Source organism: Bufo bufo, chromosome 7 (genome assembly GCF_905171765.1).
Source record: "Bufo bufo chromosome 7, aBufBuf1.1, whole genome shotgun sequence".
Lineage (NCBI taxonomy): Eukaryota > Metazoa > Chordata > Amphibia > Anura > Bufonidae > Bufo > Bufo bufo.
Window position 1 is genome coordinate 108,043,154 of NC_053395.1, and position 23,461 is coordinate 108,066,614.

The 23,461-nt window shown below is 44.2% G+C and overlaps 1 protein-coding gene across 1 annotated transcript in view; it reads left to right on the plus strand.

Annotated features, from left to right (window-relative positions):
• WDR75 (WD repeat domain 75) overlaps positions 1 to 23,461 on the plus strand; it is a 343,006-nt gene that overhangs the window by 245,732 nt on the left and 73,813 nt on the right. The gene's annotated exons all lie outside the window — the stretch shown is intronic.

Here is a 23,461-nt window from a genome sequence, read left to right on the forward strand (position 1 = left end):
CTCCGCCAGACAGTTGATAGGACTTTCACATGCTGATTTCTTATCGGACAATGTGACCGTGGTCTCCTACTTGAAACACCAGGGAGGTACTCGATCAAAGAAACTCCAGAGTATCTCAGAGGAAATCTTCTTCTTTGCAGAGAAAGAACTAAAATCCATCTCAGCAATGTGAAGGGGTCCCAGAATCTAGAAGCGGACTTTTTGAGCAGACAAGTGGTAGATCATACAGAGTGGGCACTGAATCCAGAGGTCTTCAATATGCTAACCCAGAGATGGGGGCTTCCTACAATAGACCTGTTCGCATCAAGGAGAAATACGAAAGTTCAAACATTCTGCTCCCTAAATGCAGGAGATCATCCCTGGAGGATAGATGCCTTCTCCCTAAAATGGTGCTGGGATCTAGGGTACGCATTCCCTCCGTTGCCTCTCATCCCGAGGGTCATTCAGAAGATTCAGGAGGGGAGAACCACCGTAATATTGATCGCCCCGTTCTGGGCGAAGAGAAGTTGGTTCGCTCCTCTATTGAAACTAGCAATAGACGAACCAGTGAGACTCCCACTCAGAGGGGACATCCTATACCAGGGTCCTTTGCTGCATCCTCATCTGGAGTTCCTGAAGTTCACGGCTTGGATCCTGAGGTCTCTCTCTTAAGGTCTCAGGGCCTGTCAGACAAAGTTATAGCCACCCTGAGATGTTCCAGAAAAAAAGTAACTTCTGCAATATACTTGAAGGTTCTGTTTATGGTCGGGCGAAGAGAATCCAAATTTTGTAGGGCCTAATATCCTGAAAATTCTGGAATTTCTACAAAAAGGTCTGGACATGGGCCTCTCTCCATCCACCTTAAAAGTTCAGATTTCGGCATTAAGCGCTTTCTTTGACGCCGACCTGGCAGACCATAGATGGGTCAAACGATTCATACGAGCTGCCCGCAGACTTAGACCCACGCTAAGATCCCGCAGCCCAACCTGGGACTTAAATTTAGTTCTCAACAACCTTATGTGTTCCCCATTTGAGCCATTGGAGAGTTGTTCAATTAAATTGCTTTCCTTCAAAACTGCTTTCCTTATAGCAATTACCTCTGCCAAGAGACTGGGAGAAATTCAAGCTCTCTCCATTAGGGAACCATACCTTACTATCACTGAGGATAAGATTGTGCTTAAACTAGACCCAGGTTTCCTGCCAAAGGTAGCCTCAGACCGCAACAGAGGCCAAGAGATCCTCCTTCCATCCTTTTTCAACAATCCCAAGGATCAGGAGGAAGAGAAATTTCATTTCCTTGATGTTAGGCGTACAGTCCTTAGATACTTAGAAGCCACTAGGGACTTCAGGAAGTCTGACAGCCTGCTTGTCCAATTTGCTGGAAAGAATAAAGGATCCAAGGTCTCAAAATCCTCCATTGCAAGATGGATTAAAGACACTATTACCCTTTGCTATAAGAATCAGAATCTGGATCCTCCTTCCAATATTGGAGCTCACTCTACCAGAGCTGTCTCCACTACTTTTGCTGAAAGAGCAGGGGCCTCCCTGGATGATATATGCAGGGCCGCCTCCTGGTCTAGTATTCACACATTTGTGAAACATTACCGTTTGGATTTATCTGGAACCTCTGGCCTCTCCTTTGGTCGGAAGGTTCTCCAAGCGGTTGCCCCCACCCTTAAAAAATAATTTTATAACTCTCCTTGTGGCCGTCATGGTGATGATATGGGAAAACCGGAATTAGACTTACCGGTAATTCAGTTTCCATGAAATCACCATGACGGCCCATATATTCCCTCCCTTTCTTTTAAGTTCTTTTCACCGGTATTTTCTGGTATGATGTAATACTGGGAAATACTAAGACACTTCTGGCACTTGATATCTTTGGAACACTGAGGTGTGGTGGTGGGAGGGGGCAATTTAACCTCTTCTCTGTTTCCTGCCCCCACAGAGGTCATGGGTCAATCTCCTTGTGGCCGTCATGGTGATTTCATGGAAACTGAATTACCGGTAAGTCTAATTCCGGTTTTTTCAGTGTTAAACCTCATCTGCCACTTCTCTGCCCAAGCCTCCAATCTATCCAGATCCCTCTGTAGTAGTATACTGTCCTCTTCAGTGTTAATTACTTTACACAGTTTAGTGTCATCTGCGAAAATTAATATTTTACTATGCAAGTCTTCTACAAGATCATTAATATATTGAAGAGAATAGGGCCCAATACTGACCACTGAGGTACCCCACTAGTGACAGTGACCCAATCTGAGTGTGTACCGATAACCACCCTCTGTTTTCTATCACTCAGCCAGTTACTTACCCACATGCAGACATTTTCTCCCAGTCCAAGCGTTCTCATTTTATATACTAACCTTTTATGTGGTACAGTGTCAAATGCTTTGGAGAAGTCCAGATATACGACATCCATTGATTTGCCGCTGTCAAGTCTAGAACTTACCTCCTCATAGATACTGATTAAATAAGTTTGACATGACCGATCCCTCATGAAGCCATGCTGATATGGCATGATTTTCTTATTTTCATTTAGGTACTCCCAAGATAGAAAAACAAAAACACAAGTGCTTTTACTGGCCCCACTGCGGCCCTGATTGCTGCTATTGGCTGGTCCAAGCAGACCGGCCAGTCGAAGCTTCAGCTTGAAAAAAACTGTGACTGAGCTGCAGAAGGGGTCAGACAGGGATGGCTGGTGCTAAATCAGACAGCACAAGACCCTCCTGAGGTCAGTGTGTTTGGAGTCGCCTGTCAGCACTGTGATTGGCTGTAGCAATGCTCCAGCCAATGGCAATGCTGCAGCATCAGTAGGAACAGGAAGAATCCCTCTGCACACCGCCATTACAGCTGGTGTCTGTGTGCAGAGAGGTACTGTGCCCCTCTGTGCTGTACGTTAGCTTGCTAGAACATGTGGTGCACTGCCACAGCACCCTTCAGTGTTCTCCTGTGAAAATAACAACCAGATCCCTAATCCGTCCTGATCCCCATGTCAGACCTCAGATTAGACCCCCCTCATCAGAACTCACTATATTCTATATATATTCTACCTGAAATTTATAGCTTGCCCTTTTTATATGTGCATTCACAACATACACACCCCTCATGATAAAAACATTTTTACACACCTGACACACCCCAAAACAAAAAAAATTCCAAAGAATGTATTCAGTTGAGGAGGCATAGTCAATTCAGAAAGGAGAAATAAGGGGACGATATTAACATAAGAATGTCATCCGCGAACGTGCACGTTTTGGGATGGACAGAGGCAAGTTCGACACCTTTATTGTTTACATTATTACGAAGGCAGGAGCTCTCACAAAGAAAGTGGTGAAGAGCAATAGTGATCCGATCAGAAGGTAAAGAGGGTACTAGCCTCCCAGCTCAGAAGGTAAGTGTGTGTTTATGAGATAGAAAGTCAGGTAGGTGGAGGAGCAGTAAGCAGATTTGGGACTTCTGGTGAATGCCGTCAATCCAGAGTCGGGGAAGACGTCAGAGTTTTCAATGGTGTGGCGGCGTCGCGATGCAAGCTATCAAATCAGTGGATAGAATGGGTTTTTCTTTAGTATTCAAAGATGAGCTTGAATAGAAAGCCCCAGCGGTAACGCTGTGTAATTTACAGATATGGTTTGAGCGCACAACTTCTTGCAATAGCGGAAGGGGCCAGGTCCGGGGACAGTTGATATGTATGGCCTTGGAAGATTAGAGCTGGAGACTGGCGTGCTGCATTTAGAAGTTGTTCTCGAGTGCGGTGGAAATTGAGTTATGGGCGTTCTTTTATTAGTATAGGGGGTTAGCTGTTTCTTCTGTACCCCAAAGCAGTCAATTAAGGTCAAGTAGAAGATAGCAGAAGATAGCCTGCTGGCCAGTGATGGAGCCCTATGGAAGTGTACTGTAAGCAAACAGTGAGGATATGGAGGGACCACTTGTATTCACTGTGTGACCTCCTTAGTTGTGATGAGGTTAAACTCCGGCTGGTATTGAAAGTGCTGCGTGCCGCTGGACCCATTGACTATAATGGGAACTGTCTAGGATCTTACCCCTCTCCGGCATAAATGCCAGGATTCGGCTCGACAAAAGCAGGTGCGTGAAACTATTTTTGGCTGGCCAAATCTTGGCATTTATTTCAGGGAGCAGCAGGTTCCCATTATAGTCAGTGGAGTTCGGTGGGCATGTGGCACTATTCTCTGCCAGACAGCTTGCTGGATTGCTCTGCCACATGTGTGAAACTACCCTAAGATGTTAAAGGGAATGAGTCCTAAATAACCTATAAATCATGTTTTTTATGTTAAAGGGGTTATCCTCAAGATAGATTATCAGTTTCTGATCCAACACCCAGGACTCCTGCCGATCAGCTGTTTGAGAAGACAGCAGCGCTCGCAGTATTTGCTTTTCCTAGCCCAAATGAATAGGGCTGAGCGTGATGCTAAGCACAGCTGCTGTACAATGTATGGGGCTGAGCATGATACTAAGCACAGCCAATGTACGGCGCTGTGCTTGGTAAGCTTCGAGAAGGCCACGGCACTCAGTCTCCAGAGCCTTCTCAAATAGCTGACCGGCAGGGGTCCCAGGTGTTAAACCCCACGGATCAAATACCGTTAACTTATGTAGATGATGATATGGTAACAAGTGAAAAAACACAATTTAAAGGAGTTACAGTGTAGAGACTGTAAATAAAATAAAACAGTGGATGTACCTGCTGGAAGCTGAAAATAACTAGTGTAAGGCTCCCTATGAATTGTAAATATAATGTGCTCCAAGATGTCCGCATTCCTGGAAGTGAAACGTGCATGCGCTAACATCACATGGAGAACGTGTCATGGTATACAGCACCATGCTGTTATTGTGCCATGGAGCACAACGAGAGCTGGCGTGGCCGTTATTTGGCAGTTTCGAGTGCAGTCACATGATGTTATGCTGCACAGTTGCAATGCCATGCGATACAAGGTAGTGACCGTAGCCTGGCAACATACAGTATTACTGTGCCTTATGTGAAAAAATCTGCTTATAAAACATTGAAATGCAAAAAATTAAATTAAAAAAATGGCTTATAGATATGGAAATATAATAAAAATCTAACTGGGCCACAACTGTAAAGTAAATTAAATTAGAAAATGCAGCAGCCTATTGTGTAGGTGATGAAAATGCATGTAAATAATGGACAATGTATAAGATCATTTCTAAGACCATAATGGCTAGGAGACAATTAACCAGCTATAAAGTTGCAAAAATAGCTTATAGCGCAACATGCTATACATTACCCCCAACCCAGAGTTATATCAGACATGGGTCCAGAAAAAAATCCTAAAGCAATTAACAATAAGAAAAATGTTAAAGTGGTAAAGCGAAGTTAAACATCTATTGCCTCTACATATGTAAGGGCTATATTAGACAAGTAGATTTTCCCTTACGCCCATGACGGCACCCTTGAGAGACCGCCTTCATCCAGGACAGGAAACGGGAACTTTCGTGGAGAGCACTTAAGGAGGGATACCTCCCCTATACCACCAGTTTTTCTGTTTCCTGTCCTATGGATAGGACGTTTTGTGGAGAGCTGGATTAGGCTGCAGGAGCCCCGCAGGCACTTTATTATGGGGGTTACCTGGTGCGGCATAAGTCTCCTCTAGGAGCCTCCTGCTAAGCCTGGGATTCATCCTTCTGGGTCCTGGATAGTTTATCGGGTCGGTGTTCCTGGGCAGGCCCAGCATAATCGGGAGGGGATGCTGACATGCCTGATCATCCTGGCGATGTTCAGGAGGTCCGGGGCCATTACTCTGCCTCCCTGTCTCAGAGCTTACAGAGGCGGGGGGGGGGTTTGAGTTATTTGCGTGCCCTGTATGCAAACCGGAAGTTGTAAGACGTAACTTCCGGTATTTGGAATGCACGCGGAGTGCGTTACGGAAGGAGGAGTAGGGAAGCTCCTACAGAGGCTGCATGGGTGCACCGGCAGGGACCCTACCCATGGGTATTTAAACCCATCAAGCAGGCATCAAAAGGAGCCCAGCCAGCCTACGATCTTCAGTAGATCTCTGGAAAATTCTCGATCCTTGTCCACTATCATGGATGATGAGAGTACCCAGCGTGCTGATATCCAGGAGAGTCATGATGCGAGACCTGTATTCCTGGTGGGGTAAGGGGGTCAATCCCCAACTTTTATTTTTCCTCTATCAGATCTAAAGGGGATTATGCTCTTATTTTATTTGTAGAATATTAAAGAGGGCCCCAGGAAATCTACCACTAAATCCAAAGGGAGGGACTGTGCGGTGTGCAAGAAAAAGCTCGCCCCTTCTTGGTCTAAGTTACTGTGTCAGCATTGTGTGAAGTGGTAGAAGAGGAATCTCGATCTTTACTTCAAAGTATCAAAGATATTGTTAAATCTGAAGTTTCGGATTCAATTAAAATATTTAAGAAATGCATCCCTTCCTCGGGCAAACAGAGTCACGCTAGTATAATATCCGATTCGGATTCTTAAGATGAGAATGAGCAGGTAGAAATCCTGGAAAATTCAAGCTAATCTTCAGATGGAGAAGCCACAAGCAGACCTCTATTTTCCCCTGAGTATACAACATCCCTACTGAAGGCTATTAGAGCTACTATGAAAGTGGATGTTCCTAGGGAACCAAAGTCTGTCCAGGACATAATGTTTGGTGACCTGGGGCACAAAAAGTCAAGAGTTTTTCCTTTAAATGAAAACATAAAATATTTAATTCAAAGAGAATGGAATATGCCTGATAAATTCTTTATTTCTGAGAATGTAAAAAGAAAATATCCTTTTGATGAGGGAGAGTCCTCCTGTTGGGATAAGCCTCCTAAACTGGACGCCCCTATCGCCACAATGTCAAAAAAGTCGGCTTTACTTTTTGAGGATCTTGGTAGTTTAAAGGATCCTATGGACAGATGTGCAGAGGTATACCTTAAAAAAGCATGGGAAGCCTCGACCCAAGCATTTAAATCAAATATTGCTGCTACCTCCACTGCCAGGTCATTAAAATTATGGCTACAAGAGCTGGAGTCCCATATCCAAGATAAAATCCCTAGGGACCAATTACTAGAAGTATTTCCTATCATCCTTAAGTGGACTTCATTTCTGATGCTTCTGCAGATGCCTTAAAGTTAACCAGTTATGGTCAGTTCGCAATGTTCGCCAGCGAACACATGCAGGCTGCCATCTTGACTCACACGTCTGGCGATACACAGGTAAGCCCTTACCTGTGCCGGGAGCCGGTCTGAAATTTAAATGCGGTCACCGGGAGCAGGCAGCTCCGATAACAGCCGCCGGGGGCCTTCATCGGGCTGTTCTTGGAACTGCCTGCTCCCGGTGACCGCATTTGACTTCAGGCTGGCACAGGCAAGGGCTTACCTGTTCATCGCCGGACAGGTGAGTCAAGATGGCAGCCCACATGTGTTCGCTGGCAAACACTGCGAACTGACCATCACTGAAGTTAAGTGCCAGGCCAGCTGCTCTATCCAATTCTGCGAGAAGAGCTATTTGGCTTAAAGGATGGTCGGGTGACACAGGTTCAAAGAATAAACTTTGCTCTATCCCATGCCAGGGAGATTATCTCTTTGGGCCTGTTTTGGATGACATTTTAGAAAAGGCTTTGGATAACAAAAAGCGTTTTCCGGTTTCTAGACCTCCAAAAAGACAACAGTTTTTTCGCAGGAACAAAAAAATTATAAATGGAATCTGTACAGTCCACAATAAAGCATATCTACAAAGACTGCGTCATGGCCACCATAGACCTAAAAGACTCTTACTATCACATTCAAATTCATACAGATTTCCAGAAATATCTGAGTGGCAGTATCCATGGAAGGTCAAATTCATCACTTCCAATACAAAGCGCTTCCGTTTGGAATATCCCAGGCCCCCAGACTCTTTACAAAAGTAATGGCAGTGGTTATGGCCCACATAAGAGAGAGAGACGTTCTGGTCATTCCTTATTTGGAAGACCTCCTGGTGGTGGCGGAATCCGGAGATCTGTTAACCTCTCCTCTTATGAAAGTAATAGAAATGTTAACAAAACTAGGATGGCAAATAAACTAGGGGAAGTCAAATCTACCTTCCCAAAGATGTGTGTTTCTGGGTCTAATCCTGGATTTAGTGAACCAAAGTATTCCAAATAAGAGAAGACGTCTGGTCCCTTGTAACCTCAAAGAAACGAACCATCAGATACGGGATGACCGTATTGGGCAGAATGACCTCCACAATACCTGCGGTCAATTGGGCCCTTTTTCACTCCTGGTCTCTTCAGTGGCAGATTCTAGAAGAGTGGCAGGGTTCTCAAACCCCATTAGATGCCCCACTTTCCCTGACCCCTCAGTCATGGGGAGGTCTGTCAGGGGGGGGTATGGAGCTCTATAGAGAGTCTTCCAGAATATGAGGGCAGTCCTAAAAAAAACTCTCCTTAATCCACTTGTTCGCGCAGCCAGTCTTCTCTTCTGTCTTCTTCTTTGAGGAATAGGACCTTTTGATGACGTCATTGCGCTCATCACATGGTCCATCACTTGATCTTTTACCATGGTGATGGATCATGTGACAGACCATGTGATGAGCGTAGTGACATCACCACAGGTCCTTTTCCTGTGCACAGCAAAGATGAAGACAGAAGAGAAGCCGGCCTGCACAAACAAGTGGATTAAGGTGAGTTAAATAATTTTTCATTTTTTTTAACCCCTCCAGCCCTATTGTACTATGCATTCTATATTAAGAATGCTATTATTTTCCCTTATAACCATGTTATAAGGGAAAATAATAATGATCGGGTCCCCATCCCGATCGTCTCCTAGCAACCGTGCGTGAAAATCGCACCGCATCCGCACTTGCTTGCGATTTTCACGCAGTCCCATTCACTTCTATGGGGCCTGGGTTGCGTGGAAAACGCACTAAGAGGAGCATGCTGCGATTTTCACGCAACACACAAGTGATGTGTGAAAATCACCGCTCATCTGCACAGCCACATAGAAATGAATAGGTCTGGATTCAGTGCGGGTGCAATGCGTTCACCTCAAGCATCGCACCCGTGCGGAAATCTCACCCGTGTGAAAGAGGCCTTAACCTCTTCAGGACACATGACGTACCAGTAACCCCCCCCGTGTCGGCGATCATCGCAAACCGTAGGTCAATTCAGACCTGCGGTTTGCGGCTTTTACCTGGTGCTGCGGCGGTGGTGCCATCGGGTCCCCATGGGGCTGTAGGGGGGACCCGATGGCATGGAAGGCAGCGCGATGCCTTCCTGTGACGTGCCTGTGAGATTCGGCCCCCTGGATCTCACAGGCCGGAAGCTGTATGAGTAATACACACTGTATTACTCATACAGCCAATGCATTCCAATACAGAAGTATTGGAATGCATTGTAAAGGATTAGACCCCCAAAAGTTGAAGTCCCAAAGTGGGACAAAAAAAAAAAGTGAAAAAAAAAACAGTTTTCCCCCCCAAAAATTAAGTTTCAAGTAAAAATAAACAAAAAGCGATACCTAATATGTAGACTTTTTTTTTTTATTTCACTTTAACACAATAATAGCATATTTGAAATAAATAATGTTTGTGTCTCATTGTTCTAAGAACTAGTTTTTTTATTTTTTGAGCGATTTTCTTATGTAGGGTCTCCTTTTTTGCGGGATGAGGTGACTGTTTTATTGGTACCATTTTGTTTGATTTACACCTTTTTGATCGCTTGGTGTTGCACTTTTTGTGATGTAAGGTGACAAAAATGGCTTTTTTGACTTTTTTTTTTTTTTATGGTGTTTATCGGACGTGGTCTATCATGTGATATATTTATAGAGACGTCGTTACGGACGCGGTGATACCTAATGTTTTTTTTTTTTCATTTTTTTATACGAAAAGGCAATTCATTTTTTTAACTTTACATTTTTATTTATTTATACTTTTATTATTTTCAATTTTTTTTTTAATCAAGTCCCTCTTGGATTTTGAAGATCCAGTGAGGCTGATGGCTGTACTATACTTTGCAATGCTCTTGTATTGCAAAGTATAATACAATTAGATGCCCTGTAGTTGGCAACACTGGACGCTTTTGCAAATGGCAACCAGCGCGGCAGCCCCGATGGTTGAGAGGGAGCCCCCTCCCTCTATTAACCCCATGGATGCCGCTGCCACAGCATCTATGGGGTTACAGCAGAGTGTAAAGAGCTTGCTTGACGTTTTATAGACGTGGTAGCTGCACGGGGCATGTGCAAATATCACGTATATAAACGTATTGCAGTCGTGAAGGGGTTAAGGTGTAATAGGACTGTGTCCCAAAGGGGTTAAAGGGAGTAGAGAACAAGGTGGCAGAAGCAGAAACCAGTTAAATCAAGGAGAATGGTGCTTAAACCAAGAAGTCTTCATCCAGATAATTCAACTTTGGAGTTCTACTCAAATAGACCTCTTTGCGACCAGACAGAACAAAAAATGCAACCTATTCTTTTCTCTAAATCCGGAAGATTCCCCGACAGGGATAGATGCGTTCTCCCTTCCGTGGCCGAATCAGCTTCTGTACGCCTTTCCTCCTCTAAGGCTCCTTCCGAGGGTATTACAGACGTTGAGGCAGGAACAGATGAGGCTTATTCTAATCGCCCCCTTTTGGCCAAGGAGGACTTGGTTGAGTAAACTTTCCCTGACAGATCCCTGGATTCTTCCGGACAGACAGGATCTGTTGTTTCAAGGTCCGGTCTTCCATCCAAAAGTGAGAAGCCTTCATCTAACAGCATGGTATTTGAGGGGAAACTCTTAGAACATAGGGGCCTGTGTAAGGAAGGTATATCTATCATGCATGACCGAAGTAACCTCTACCATTTATTTCAGAATATGGAAGACTTTCCTAAACTTCTGTAAAATCCCGGTAGATCCCTTGAGTTCTCCTCCCATGTCAAAAATTCTAGATTTCTTGCAAAAGGGTCTGGATAAAAACCTAAGTCCAAGTATTCTTAAGGTACAGGTCTCTACCCTTAGTGCCTACTTTGATTCTCCTATTGCCAATCATCCATGGATAAGGAGATTCTTTAGAGCAGGCATGCTCAACCTGCGGCCCTCCAGCTGTTGTAAAACTACAACTCCCACAATGCCCTGCTGTAGGCTGTTCGGGCATGCTGGGAGTTGTAGTTTTGAAACAGCTGGAGGGAAGCAGGTTGAGCATGCCTGCTTTAGAGAAATTAGTAGGATTAAGCCTGTGATCAGATCCTCAGCCCCACTCCGGTACCTTAACCCTTTGGCACATTCTTATCATTCAGACCTAATGATCCCATGGCATGAGTTTTAATGATCCATTCAGCTTCTTTTTGTAATAATTTACGCTTTCTATCTCCTCCCATCAAGGGTAGTTTACCTACTTCTATGCCAGCACACTTTAAAACCTTTTTGATCTCCCTGATGCATAGTGTGCATGTGTTCAATGAGGCGGGTCGCTCCAATGCCAGTTTCAATTGATTTCTTATGTTCCCTAAAACGAACATATAGGGGCCTGTGAGTTTTACCTATATAGAATCTCGGCCACATGAGCAGAAAATACATATACAACATATGTAGATTTATTCAAAGCAGTGAGGAAATTGAATCTGCATAAATATTTTCATGATAAATACAAATGTTGAAGAGTTGAAAGAGGTAGAGACCCCAATTATTATAGGTTCCCTAGGATTTAAGTTTGGTGAATATCAGGATAATACAGACAGATGATAGAAACTCTATTAGAATTACATGGGTGTGCAACAGAGACACAATCAGAACATAGTGAGACACAACAGGTGTTCACAAGGGGAGTCAAAACCACTTTCACTCCACCCTTGCTGGCTGGCTCTAGCCTTGACCTCTTTCAGAGACAGGTTAACAAGGAAATCAAAGCCAGGGCTCCAGATGGCGACCAAAGCGGTCGCCAATGCGCCTTAAAATTTGCAGATGGCGACAAGACTTTTTAGTCTTGTCGCCATTTGCGACTGTACCGCCGCGATCCTGCGCAGCTTAAGTTCTCTTCAGTAGCACAGTGGAGAAGGAAGGAGTCCCTCCCTCTCCACTGTGACGCGGCCGCCACTACCACCAATGGGGAGATGGGAGGGGAGGAGCTGTCGCCACTGCGTCACCAATGAATGTAAAACATAAGTATAGGCAGCGGTATCACAGACCCAGCACCCGGCCTCAATAACAGGGCTTGCGATACGCGGCAATTAACCCCTCAGGTGCCACAGATCGCATGCCCTGTTATTGAGGCCGGGTCTGTGATACCGCTACAGACAATTGTATAAAGGAGTTAAAGAAGACCTTTCGTGGGTCCAAAGAATATGAACTTAGTAGTAGGCTGCATAGAGCTGCATTACTATTATTCCTGGGCGCCACAGCGGGTGAACGGAGCGGCGCCCAGGAATAATAGTAAGTGCACTTAGATCCCTGGGTGCCACTCTATGCAGCCTACTACTAAGTTCATATTCTTTGGACCCACAAAAGGTCCTCTTTAATTACATTCATTGATGGTGCAGTGCGCCCCCCCAAAGCCTCGCCCCCCCCCCCCCCATTATCACTTGCCACAAGTCTCCCCCCCCCCCCCCCCCCATTGTTATATGGTGGCCACAGGGTCCCATCCCCTCCATTAGTGGCAGATTACACTTACCATGGCAGCCAGGACGCTACTGAAGCCCTGGCTGCCATGTTTAGCTCCCTGCTGCTGTGTGCACAGAGCCCAGGGCAGCAGGGAGATGTGTGAGATCCTATTCACCCTGATAGATCTCTATCAGGGTGAATGGCACAAGGGATGAAAAGCTCCAGGTTCTAGTCCCTAAGGGAAGAAATGGTTATTAAATTAAAAAAAAACAAAAAAAAACACAAATGCTAAAAGTTTAAATGGCCCCCTTCCCAGTTTTACATATAAAATTTACAAACAATAAAGAATAAACATATTGCATATCGCCACGTCACAAAAAGTGTGAGCTATTAAAATATTTAAAAATATTTCCGCTCTGTGAAGGCTGTAACAGAAAAGAAACCTCTAAACCACACAATTTGCCATTTTTAGTCACCTTGTCCCCCAGAAGATGTCCCTGGATGTGAGAGGTATGTGGTGCTGTTTTCTCCTATATGTAGTGCTGGCTCACTACTGTGACCTGCGTCTCATCTTCTCAAAGTCCTTTTTTTTTTTTATTATATGCATTTTAAATTTGGCGACTAAAAAATGTAATTTGGCTCCTATATTTTTTAGTTTAGGAGCCAATGGCTCCTGGTCATTTTTTTTTTGTCTGGAGCACTGAAAGCCCTGAATTATCTTTAGAGGGATCCAACCTAGAAGGAGAGCTTTGTGCTCTAGATTGGATCTCTAAAAATAAAGACATAATAATTAAACCGGGGCGACAAGGGTGGAAAGACAGTGGTTATGTACAAGACACAATACATGAAAGAGGCAACACATCAGCTTAGCGACAGTAATACATATTTACCCCTGAAAACTAATCCGATAGGTAAACACAATTAAGAGCCTTGTTATGAAAATATGTAAACATAGGAATTTTATCCAAACGTACTGCAGTTAAACTTTATCCACTCTTCCCTATTAAACCAGTATGGTATCATATGCCAAAAATCCACAAGTCACTGGTAGATCCTCCAGGATGTCCCATCGTGTCGGGCATCGGGACACTGACCGAGCCCCTTTCCCAGTATCTAGACTGGATGTTGCGACCGCTTTTACAAGGGATTCCGTCGTACCTGGAGGACACCAGTGACTTTTTAGGAGCTCTCAAAGAGATTGAGTGGCAAGAAGATTATCTACTGGCTTCAATAGATCTGAAAAATCTTTACACCCGGATACCTTAGGAGTACAAGCTATCTGCAGTTTATTAACTAGGCTCGGCAAAAGTGCGCACTATACGGAGTTCATAGGGGAAGCACTGTCTTTTGTATTGTCTCATAACTCCTTTATGTATGATCAGCAATAGTACAGTCAAATAGCAGGTACTGCTATGGGGACACCAGTCTCCTGTACCTTTTGCTAATCTGTTTTTGGCAACCTTTGAAGAAAAATACATTTTTACAATTGCCAATCCATATGTGAAACATATTAGGATATTTTTAAGATACATCGATGATGTCTTCATAATATAGACTGGTGATAAGAATCTGTTGAATGAATGAATATGCGATTCACAAGTAGAATAGAGCAACAAGAATTAGTTTTTAGATGTCTAAGGCTACTTTCACACTAGCGTTCGGAGCGGGTCCGTCTGATGTTTCATCAGACGGATCCGCTCCTATAATGCAGACGTTTGCATCCGTTCAGAACGGATCCATCTGCATTATAACTTAGAAAAATTTCTAAGTGTGAAAGTAGCCTGAACGGATCCGTCCAGACTTTACATTGAAAGTCAATGGGGGACGGATCCGTTTGAAGATTGAGCCATATAGTGTCATCTTCAAACGGATCCGTCCCCATTGACTTACATTGTAAGTCTGGACGGATCCGCTCGCCTCCGCACGGCCAGGCGGACACCCGAACACTGCAAGCAGCGTTCAGGTGTCCGCTCGCTGAGCGGAGGCTGAACGCTGGCAGACTGATGCATTCTCAGCGGATCCGTGTCCACTGAGAATGCATTAGGGTTGGACGGTTGCGTTTGGGGCCGCTTGTGAGCCCCTTCAAACGGAGCTCACGAGCGGACACCTGAACGCAGGTGTGAAAGTAGCCTTAGTCGGTGTGAAACACGGCAGTCTAGACACCACAATATATAGGAAACCCACTTCTACAAATGCTTTAGGATTTTTCATCCCCCACATGTACTGACAGCTGTTCCTTATGGCCAATTTTTACGGTTGGCAAGAATAATCACGAATACAGAAGTGTTTGAAGAACAATGTAGAGATCTAAAAGTATGACTATTACAAAGAGGATATCCAGCGAAAATCATTGATAAAGCTTATCAAAAAGCACATACACAAAGGATAAATGGTCTGACATTACGCAAGAAAAATTTGATTGGAGGACAGACTCCAAAAAACGCTAGAGCTTTGTTCACATTTGAGTATTCCCCTATGGCCCAAACAATTAAAAAAAACTATTCTGAACAATTGGCATATGCTGCAAAGAGATCATCTCCTGAGAGATAAAACACAGAATATGCCAATTGTTAGTTTTAGGCACAGTAAAACTATAGGAGATGTTATCACTGATAGCAATTTTGTGAATTCGCAAACTAATTGGCTGGAAAAGTAGGGGTCAAGGGGAAATTTTAGATGTGGACACTGCTCTATGTGCGACTTTTTGTACAGAGGTACATTCATTCATACAGGGAGTGCAGAATTATTAGGCAAGTTGTATTTTTGAGGATTAATTTTATTATTGAACAACAACCATGTTCTCAATGAACCCAAAAAACTCATTAATATCAAAGCTGAATATTTTTGGAAGTAGTTTTTAGTTTGTTTTTAGTTTTAGCTATTTTAGGGGGATATCTGTGTGTGCAGGTGACTATTACTGTACATAATTATTAGGCAACTTAACAAAAAACAAATATATACCCATTTCAATTATTTATTTTTACCAGTGAAACCAATATAACATCTCAACATTCACAAATATACATTTCTGACATTCAAAAACAAAACAAAAACAAATCCGTGACCAATATAGCCACCTTTCTTTGCAAGGACACTCAAAAGCCTGCCATCCATGGATTCTGTCAGTGTTTTGATCTGTTCACCATCAACATTGCGTGCAGCAGCAACCACAGCCTCCCAGACACTGTTCAGAGAGGTGTACTGTTTTCCCTCCTTGTAAATCTCACATTTGATGATGGACCACAGGTTCTCAATGGGGTTCAGATCAGGTGAACAAGGAGGCCATGTCATTAGATTTTCTTCTTTTATACCCTTTCTTGCCAGCCACGCTGTGGAGTACTTGGACGCGTGTGATGGAGCATTGTCCTGCATGAAAATCATGTTTTTCTTGAAGGATGCAGACTTCTTCCTGTACCACTGCTTGAAGAAGGTGTCTTCCAGAAACTGGCAGTAGGACTGGGAGTTGAGCTTGACTCCATCCTCAACCCGAAAAGGCCCCACAAGCTCATCTTTGATGATACCAGCCCAAACCAGTACTCCACCTCCACCTTGCTGGCGTCTGAGTCGGACTGGAGCTCTCTGCCCTTTACCAATCCAGCTACGGGCCCATCCATCTGGCCCATCAAGACTCACTCTCATTTCATCAGTCCATAAAACCTTAGAAAAATCAGTATTGAGATATTTCTTGGCCCAGTCTTGATGTTTCAGCTTGTGTGTCTTGTTCAGTGGTGGTCATCTTTCAGCCTTTCTTACCTTGGCCATGTCTCTGAGTATTGCACACCTTGTGCTTTTGGGCACTCCAGTGATGTTGCAGCTCTGAAATATGGCCAAACTGGTGGCAAGTGGCATCTTGGCAGCTGCACGCTTGACTTTTCTCAGTTCATGGGCAGTTATTTTGCGCCTTGGTTTTTCCACACGCTTCTTGCGACCCTGTTGACTATTTTGAATGAAACACTTGATTGTTCGATGATCACGCTTCAGAAGCTTTGCAATTTTAAGAGTGCTGCATCCCTCTGCAAGATATCTCACTATTTTTGACTTTTCTGAGCCTGTCAAGTCCTTCTTTTGACCCATTTTGCCAAAGGAAAGGAAGTTGCCTAATAATTATGTACACCTGATATAGGGTGTTGATGTCATTAGACCACACCCCTTCTCATTACAGAGATGCACATCACCTAATAGGCTTAATTGGTAGTAGGCTTTCGAGCCTATACAGCTTGGAGTAAGACAACATGCATAAAGAGGATGATGTGGTCAAAATACTCATTTGCCTAATAATTCTGCGCACAGTGTATAGGAGGTATACAGCACACAGTTAGAGAATTTATTAATTGTAAAACTACATATGTTGTATATGTTATTCTCTGCCCATGTGGCCGATTCTATATAGGTAAAACCCACAGGCCCCATTTTAGGGAACATAAATCAATTGAAACTGGCATCGGAGCGACCCGCCTTATTGAACACATACACACTATGCATCAGGGAGATCAAAAGGTTTTAAAGTGTGCTGGCATAGAAGTAGTTAAACTACCCTTGAGGGGAGGAGATGGCGTAAATTATTACAAAAAGAAGCTGAATGGATCATGCCATGGGATCATTAGGTCTGAATGATCAGAATGACCTGGCTGTCTTTATATAATTACGTTGTTTTTAACACATGAATGTACTGTGTACTAGATGCATTGACATGTAATTGTCTCACCTATTGACCGGTCACGTGGAGGAGTGAGTGTGGTATTTACTACGCCCCTCAGCCACGTCACAGGAGGCTTGACAAAGCACTGTTTAGTGCGAAACGGCTGTTTCCCTGGATTGCTGTGCAGTGACCCGCATCTAGCATGTTTTTACTCAAATAAAGCTACGATCAATACAACAAATGGTGAGTGCCGTTTTTCCTTCATCTCTTCATGGTTGTGACAATCCATAGTTTGATACCATTTTGGAGTGTGCATGACTTTTGGATCACATTTTATTTCATTTTTTGGGGTAAGAGAAACAATGAAAAAATGGCAAATCGACTATTTTGACCCTTTTTTTCCGCTACGTCATTAGCCGTATTGGATTTATTATTTGGCCGTTTTCGGTCGCGGTGATACTCATGATGTTTATATTCATTGTTATTTCTTTTTTTTATTATTATTATTATACGGAATGGGGTTGATTTAACCGCCTCCGGACCGCCTAACGCAGGATCGCGTTCCGGAGGCGGCAGCCCTGCGCAGAGTCACGCATATATGCGTCATCTCGCGAGACGCAAGATTTCCTGTGAACGCGCGCACACAGGCGCGCGTGTTCACAGGATCGGAAGGTAAGAGAGTGGATCTCCAGCCTGCCAGCGGCGATCGTTCGCTGGCAGGCTGGAGATGCGATTTTTTTAACCCCTAACAGGTATATTAGACGCTGTTTTGATAACAGCGTCTAATATACCTGCTACCTGGTCCTTTGGTCCCTTTTGTTTGGATCGACCACCAGAGGACACAGGTAGCTCAGTAATAAGTAGCACCAAGCAGCACTACACTACACCCCCCCCCCCCCCCGTCACTTATTAACCCCTTATTAACACCTGATCACCCCATATAGACTCCCTGATCACCCCCCCTGTCATTGATCACCCCCCTGTAAGGCTCCATTCAGACGTCCGTATTTTTTTATGGATCCACGGATACATGGATCGGATCCGCAAAACACATACGGACATCTGAATGGAGCCTTATAGGGGGTGGTCAATGACAGGGGGGTGATCACCCCATATAGACTCCCTGATCACCCCCCTGTCATTGATCATCCCCCTGTAAGGCTCCATTCAGACGTCCGTATTTTTTTACGGCTCCACGGATACATGGATCCGTAATACTTACCACACATTAGGGCCCCTAAAATGCCAGGGCAGTATAACTACCCCACAAGTGACCCCATTTTGGAAAGAAGACACCCCCAGGTATTTCGTGATGGGCATAGTGAGTTCATGGAAGTTTTTATTTTTTGTCACAAGTTAGTGGAATATGAGACTTTGTAAGGAAAAAAAAATCATCATTTTCCGCTAACTTGTGACAAAAAATAAAAAATCTAGGAACTCGCCATGCCCCTCACGGAATACCTTGGGGTGTCTTCTTTCCAAAATGGGGTCACTTGTGGGGTAGTTATACTGCCCTGGCATTCTAGGGGCCCTAATGTGTGGTAAGTAGTTTGAAATCAAAATGTGTAAAAAATGACCTGTGAAATCCTAAAGGTGCTCTTTGGAATGTGGGCCCCTTTGCCCACCTAGGCTGCAGAAAAGTGTCACACATGTGGTATTGCCGTACTCAGGAGAAGTTGGGCAATGTGTTTTGGGGTGTCATTTTACATATACCCATGCTGGGTGAGATAAATATCTTGGTCAAATGCCAACTTTGTATAAAAAAAGGGGAAAAGTTGTCTTTTGCCAAGATATTTCTCTGACCCAGCATGGGTATATGTAAAATGACACCCCAAAAAACATTGCCCAACTTCTCCTGAGTACGGCAATACTATATGTGTGACACTTTTTTGCAGCCTAGGTGGGCAAAGGGGCCCACATTCCAAAGAGCACCTTTCGGATTTCACCGGCCATTTTTTACAGATTTTGATTTCAAACTACTTCGCACGCATTTGGGCCCATAAAATGTCAGGGCAGTATAACTACCCGAGAAGTGACCCTATTTTGGAATGAAGACACCCCAAGGTATTTCGTGATGGGCATAGTGAGTTCATGGAAGTTTTTATTTTTTGTCACAAGTTAGTGGAATATGAGACTTTGTAAGAAAAAAAAAAAATCTGCATTTTCCGCTAACTTGTGACAAAAAATAAAAAGTTCTATGAACTCACTATGCCCGTCAGCGAATACCTTAGGGTGTCTACTTTCCAAAATGGGGTCATTTGTGGGGTGTTTGTACTGTCTGGCCATTGTAGAACCTCAGGAAACATGACAGGTGCTCAGAAAGTCAGAGCTGCTTCAAAAAGCGGAAATTCACATTTTTGTACCATAGTTTGTAAACGCTATAACTTTTACCCAAACCATTTTTTTTTTTTACCCAAACATTTTTTTTTTATCAAAGACATGTAGAACAATAAATTTAGAGAAAAATTTATATATGGATGTCGTTCTTTTTGCAAAATTTTACAACTGAAAGTGAAAAATGTCATTTTTTTGCAAAAAAATCTTTAAATTTCGATTAATAACAAAAAATGAAAAAATGTCAGCAGCAATGAAATACCACCAAATGAAAGCTCTATTAGTGAGAAGAAAAGGAGGTTAAATTCATTTGGGTGGTAAGTTGCATGACCGAGCAATAAACTTTGAAAGTAGTGTAGTGCAGAAGTGTAAAAAGTGGCCTGGTCATTAAGGTTGTTTAAGCTAGGGGGGGCTGAAGTGGTTAAACTTTTATATAGTTATATTTTTTAGATATTAACTTTTTTTTTTTTTTTTATCATCATTTTAGGGCTCATATATGACCTTTATAAATTGTGTTTTTTTTTTTTTTTTGACCTATAAAGGATTTTAAAAATGACAATTTCTTTGCATTTTGCTCATTTCTTATGTTGGTGCTGGTAGCGAAAGGGTTAATCTAGTTTTATTTAGATTGATGGAGCCTCCTTTCGAGCCTTTGCAAGATTTGCCTATTAAAATGTTGTCTTTCGAAACTGCTTTTATTGTGGCGATTACCTAAGCCAGGCGTGTTGGCAAAATTTCGGTCTTCTCAGCCACTCCCCCTTATACTAACATCCTGGAAGACAGAGTGCTCATTAAGCCAGATCCCTCCTTTTTACCTAAAGTGGTCTGCATCTTTCATAGGACCCAAGATATTATTCTTCCATCCTTGAGTCAGGACCCAAAGAATGAGAAAGAGAGGAGGCTCCACTGTCTAGACGTCAAAAGATGCCTATCCGAATATTTGAGTCACTAATCAATGGAAAAAATCCTCTAGGCTTTTGATACCGTTTGGTGGTAAAAATAGAGGTAAAAAAGTTTCTTCCAGAATGCTATCTAGATGAATAGTAGGGGTCATCACCTTAGCCTGTTCTTCAGCGGGGGAATCCCCCCCCCTCCCCCCCACCTTTCGAATTTGGTGCTCACTCTACCAGATCCATTTCTACTACTAGGGCAGATAGGGCTGAAGCATCTCTAGAGCAAATTTGTAGGGCCGCTACCTGGAAGTCTGTGTACTTTCTTTTGCCACTACAGATTAGACTTAGACTCTAAGGAGCAGCTATCTTTTGGCAGGAAAGTTCTGCAGGCAGTTGTCCCACCCTGTGCTAGGTACTATGCTAGCCGTCTCTCAAGAGTGCTGTCATGGGCGTAAGGGAAATTTAGGATTACTTACCGGTAACCACTTTTCTATGAGCCCATGACAGCAGCCGGGATATTCTCCCCCACCCCAAAAAAAAAAAAAATATATATATATATATACACTGCTCAAAAAAATAAAGGGAACACAAAAATAACACATCCTAGATCTGAATTAATTAAATATTCTTCTGAAATACTTTGTTCTTTACATAGTTGAATGTGCTGACAACAAAATCACCCAAAAATTAAAAAATGGAAATCAAATTTTTCAACCCATGGAGGTCTGGATTTGGAGTCACACTCAAAATTAAAGTCGAAAAACACACTACAGGCTGATCCAACTTTGATGTAATGTCCTTAAAACAAGTCAAAATGAGGCTCAGTAGTGTGTGTGGCCTCCACGTGCCTGTATGACCTCCCTACAACGCCTGTGCATGCTCCTGATGAGGTGGCGGACGGTCTCCTGAGGGATCTCCTCCCAGACCTGGACTAAAGCATCTGCCAACTCCTGGACAGTCTGTGATGTAACGTGACGTTGGTGGATAGAGCGAGACATGATGTCCCAGATGTGCTGAATTGGATTCAGGTCTGGGGAACGGGCGGGCCAGTCCATAGCATCAATGCCTTCGTCTTGCAGGAACTGCTGATACACTCCAGCCACATGAGGTCTAGCATTGTCTTGCATTAGGAGGAACCCAGGGCCAACCGCACCAGCATATGGTCTCACAAGGGGTCTGAGGATCTCATCTCGGTACCTAATGGCAGTCAGGCTACCTCTGGCGAGCACATGGAGGGCTGTGCGGCCCTCTAAAGAAATGCCACCCCACACCATTACTGACCCAATGCCAAACCGGTCATGCTGGAGGATGTTGCAGGCAGCAGAACGTTCTCCACGGCGTCTCAAGACTGTCACGTCTGTCACATGTGTTCAGTGTGAACCTGCTTTCATCTGTGAAGAGCACAGGGCACCAGTGGCGAATTTGCCAATCTTGGTGTTCTCTGGCAAATGCCAAACGTCCTGCACGGTGTTGGAGCTGTAAGCACAACCCCCACCTGTGGATGTCGGGCCCTCATATCACCATCATGGAGTCTGTTTGACCATTTGAGCAGACACATGCACATTTGTGGCCTGCTGGAGGTCATTTTGCAGGGCTCTGGCAGTGCTCCTCCTGTTCCTCCTTGCACAAAGGCGGAGGTAGCGGTCCTGCTGCTGGGTTGTTGCCCTCCTACGGCCTCCTCCACGTCTCCTTATGTACTGGCCTGTCTCCTGGTAGCGCCTCCATGCTCTGGACACTACGCTGACAGACACAGCAAACCTTCTTGCCACAGCTCGCATTGATGTGCCATCCTTGATCAGCTGCACTACCTGAGCCACTTGTGTGGGTTGTAGACTCCGTCTCATGCTACCACTAGAGTGAAAGCACCGCCAGCATTCAAAAGTGACCAAAACATCAGCCAGGAAGCATAGGAACTGAGAAGTGGTCTGTGATCACCACCTGCAGAACCATTCCTTTATTGGGGGTGTCTTGCTAATTGCCTATAATTTCCACCTGTTGTCTATCCCATTTGCACAACAGCATGTGAAATTGATTGTCACTCAGTGTTGCTTCCTAAGTGGACAGTTTGATTTCACAGAAGTGTGATTGACTTGGAGTTACATTGTGTTGTTTAAGTGTTCCCTTTATTTTTTTGAGCAGTGTATTTAACCACTTACCGTCACGCTAACGCCGAAAGGCGTCATTTCTGCGGCGCTCCCAGGTCACACTAACGCCGATTGGCGTCATCTCGCGTGACCTGAGATTTCCTGTGAACGCGCGCTCACAGGAACGGAAGGTAAGAGAGTTGATCTCCAGCCTGCCAGCGGCGACCCCTTATTAGCCCCTGATCACCCCATATAGACTCCCTGATCACTCCCCTGTCATTGATCACTCCCCTGTCATTGATCACTCCCCTGTCATTGATCACTCCCCTGTCATTGATCACATCCCTGTCATTGATCACACCCCTGTAAAGCTCCATTCAGATGTCCGCATGATTTTTACGGATCCACTGATAGATGGATCGGATCCGCAAAACGCATACGGACGTCTGAATGGAGCCTTACAGGGGCGTGATCAATGACTGTGATGATCACCCCATATAGACTCCCTGATCACCCCCCTGTCATTGATTACCCCCCTGTCATTGATTACCCCCCTGTCATTGATTACCCCCCTGTCATTGATTACCCCCCTGTCATTGATCAACCCCCTGTCATTGATCAACCCCCTGTAAAGCTCCATTCAGATGTCCGCATGATTTTTACGGATCCACTGATAGATGGATCGGATCCGCAAAACACATACAGGCGTCTCCCTGGAGCCTTCCAGGGGGGTGATCACCCCATATAGACTCCCTGATCACCCCCCTGTCATTGATCACCCCCCCTGTCAGGCTGCATTCAGATGTCCGTATGATTTTTACGGATCCACGGATACATGGATCAGATCTGCAAAACACATACGGACATCTGAATGGAGCCTTACAGGGGCATGATCAATGACTGTGGTGATCACCCCATATAGACTCCCTGATCACCCCCCTGTCATTGATTACCCCCCTGTCATTGATCACCCCCCTGTAAAGCTCCATTCAGATGTCCG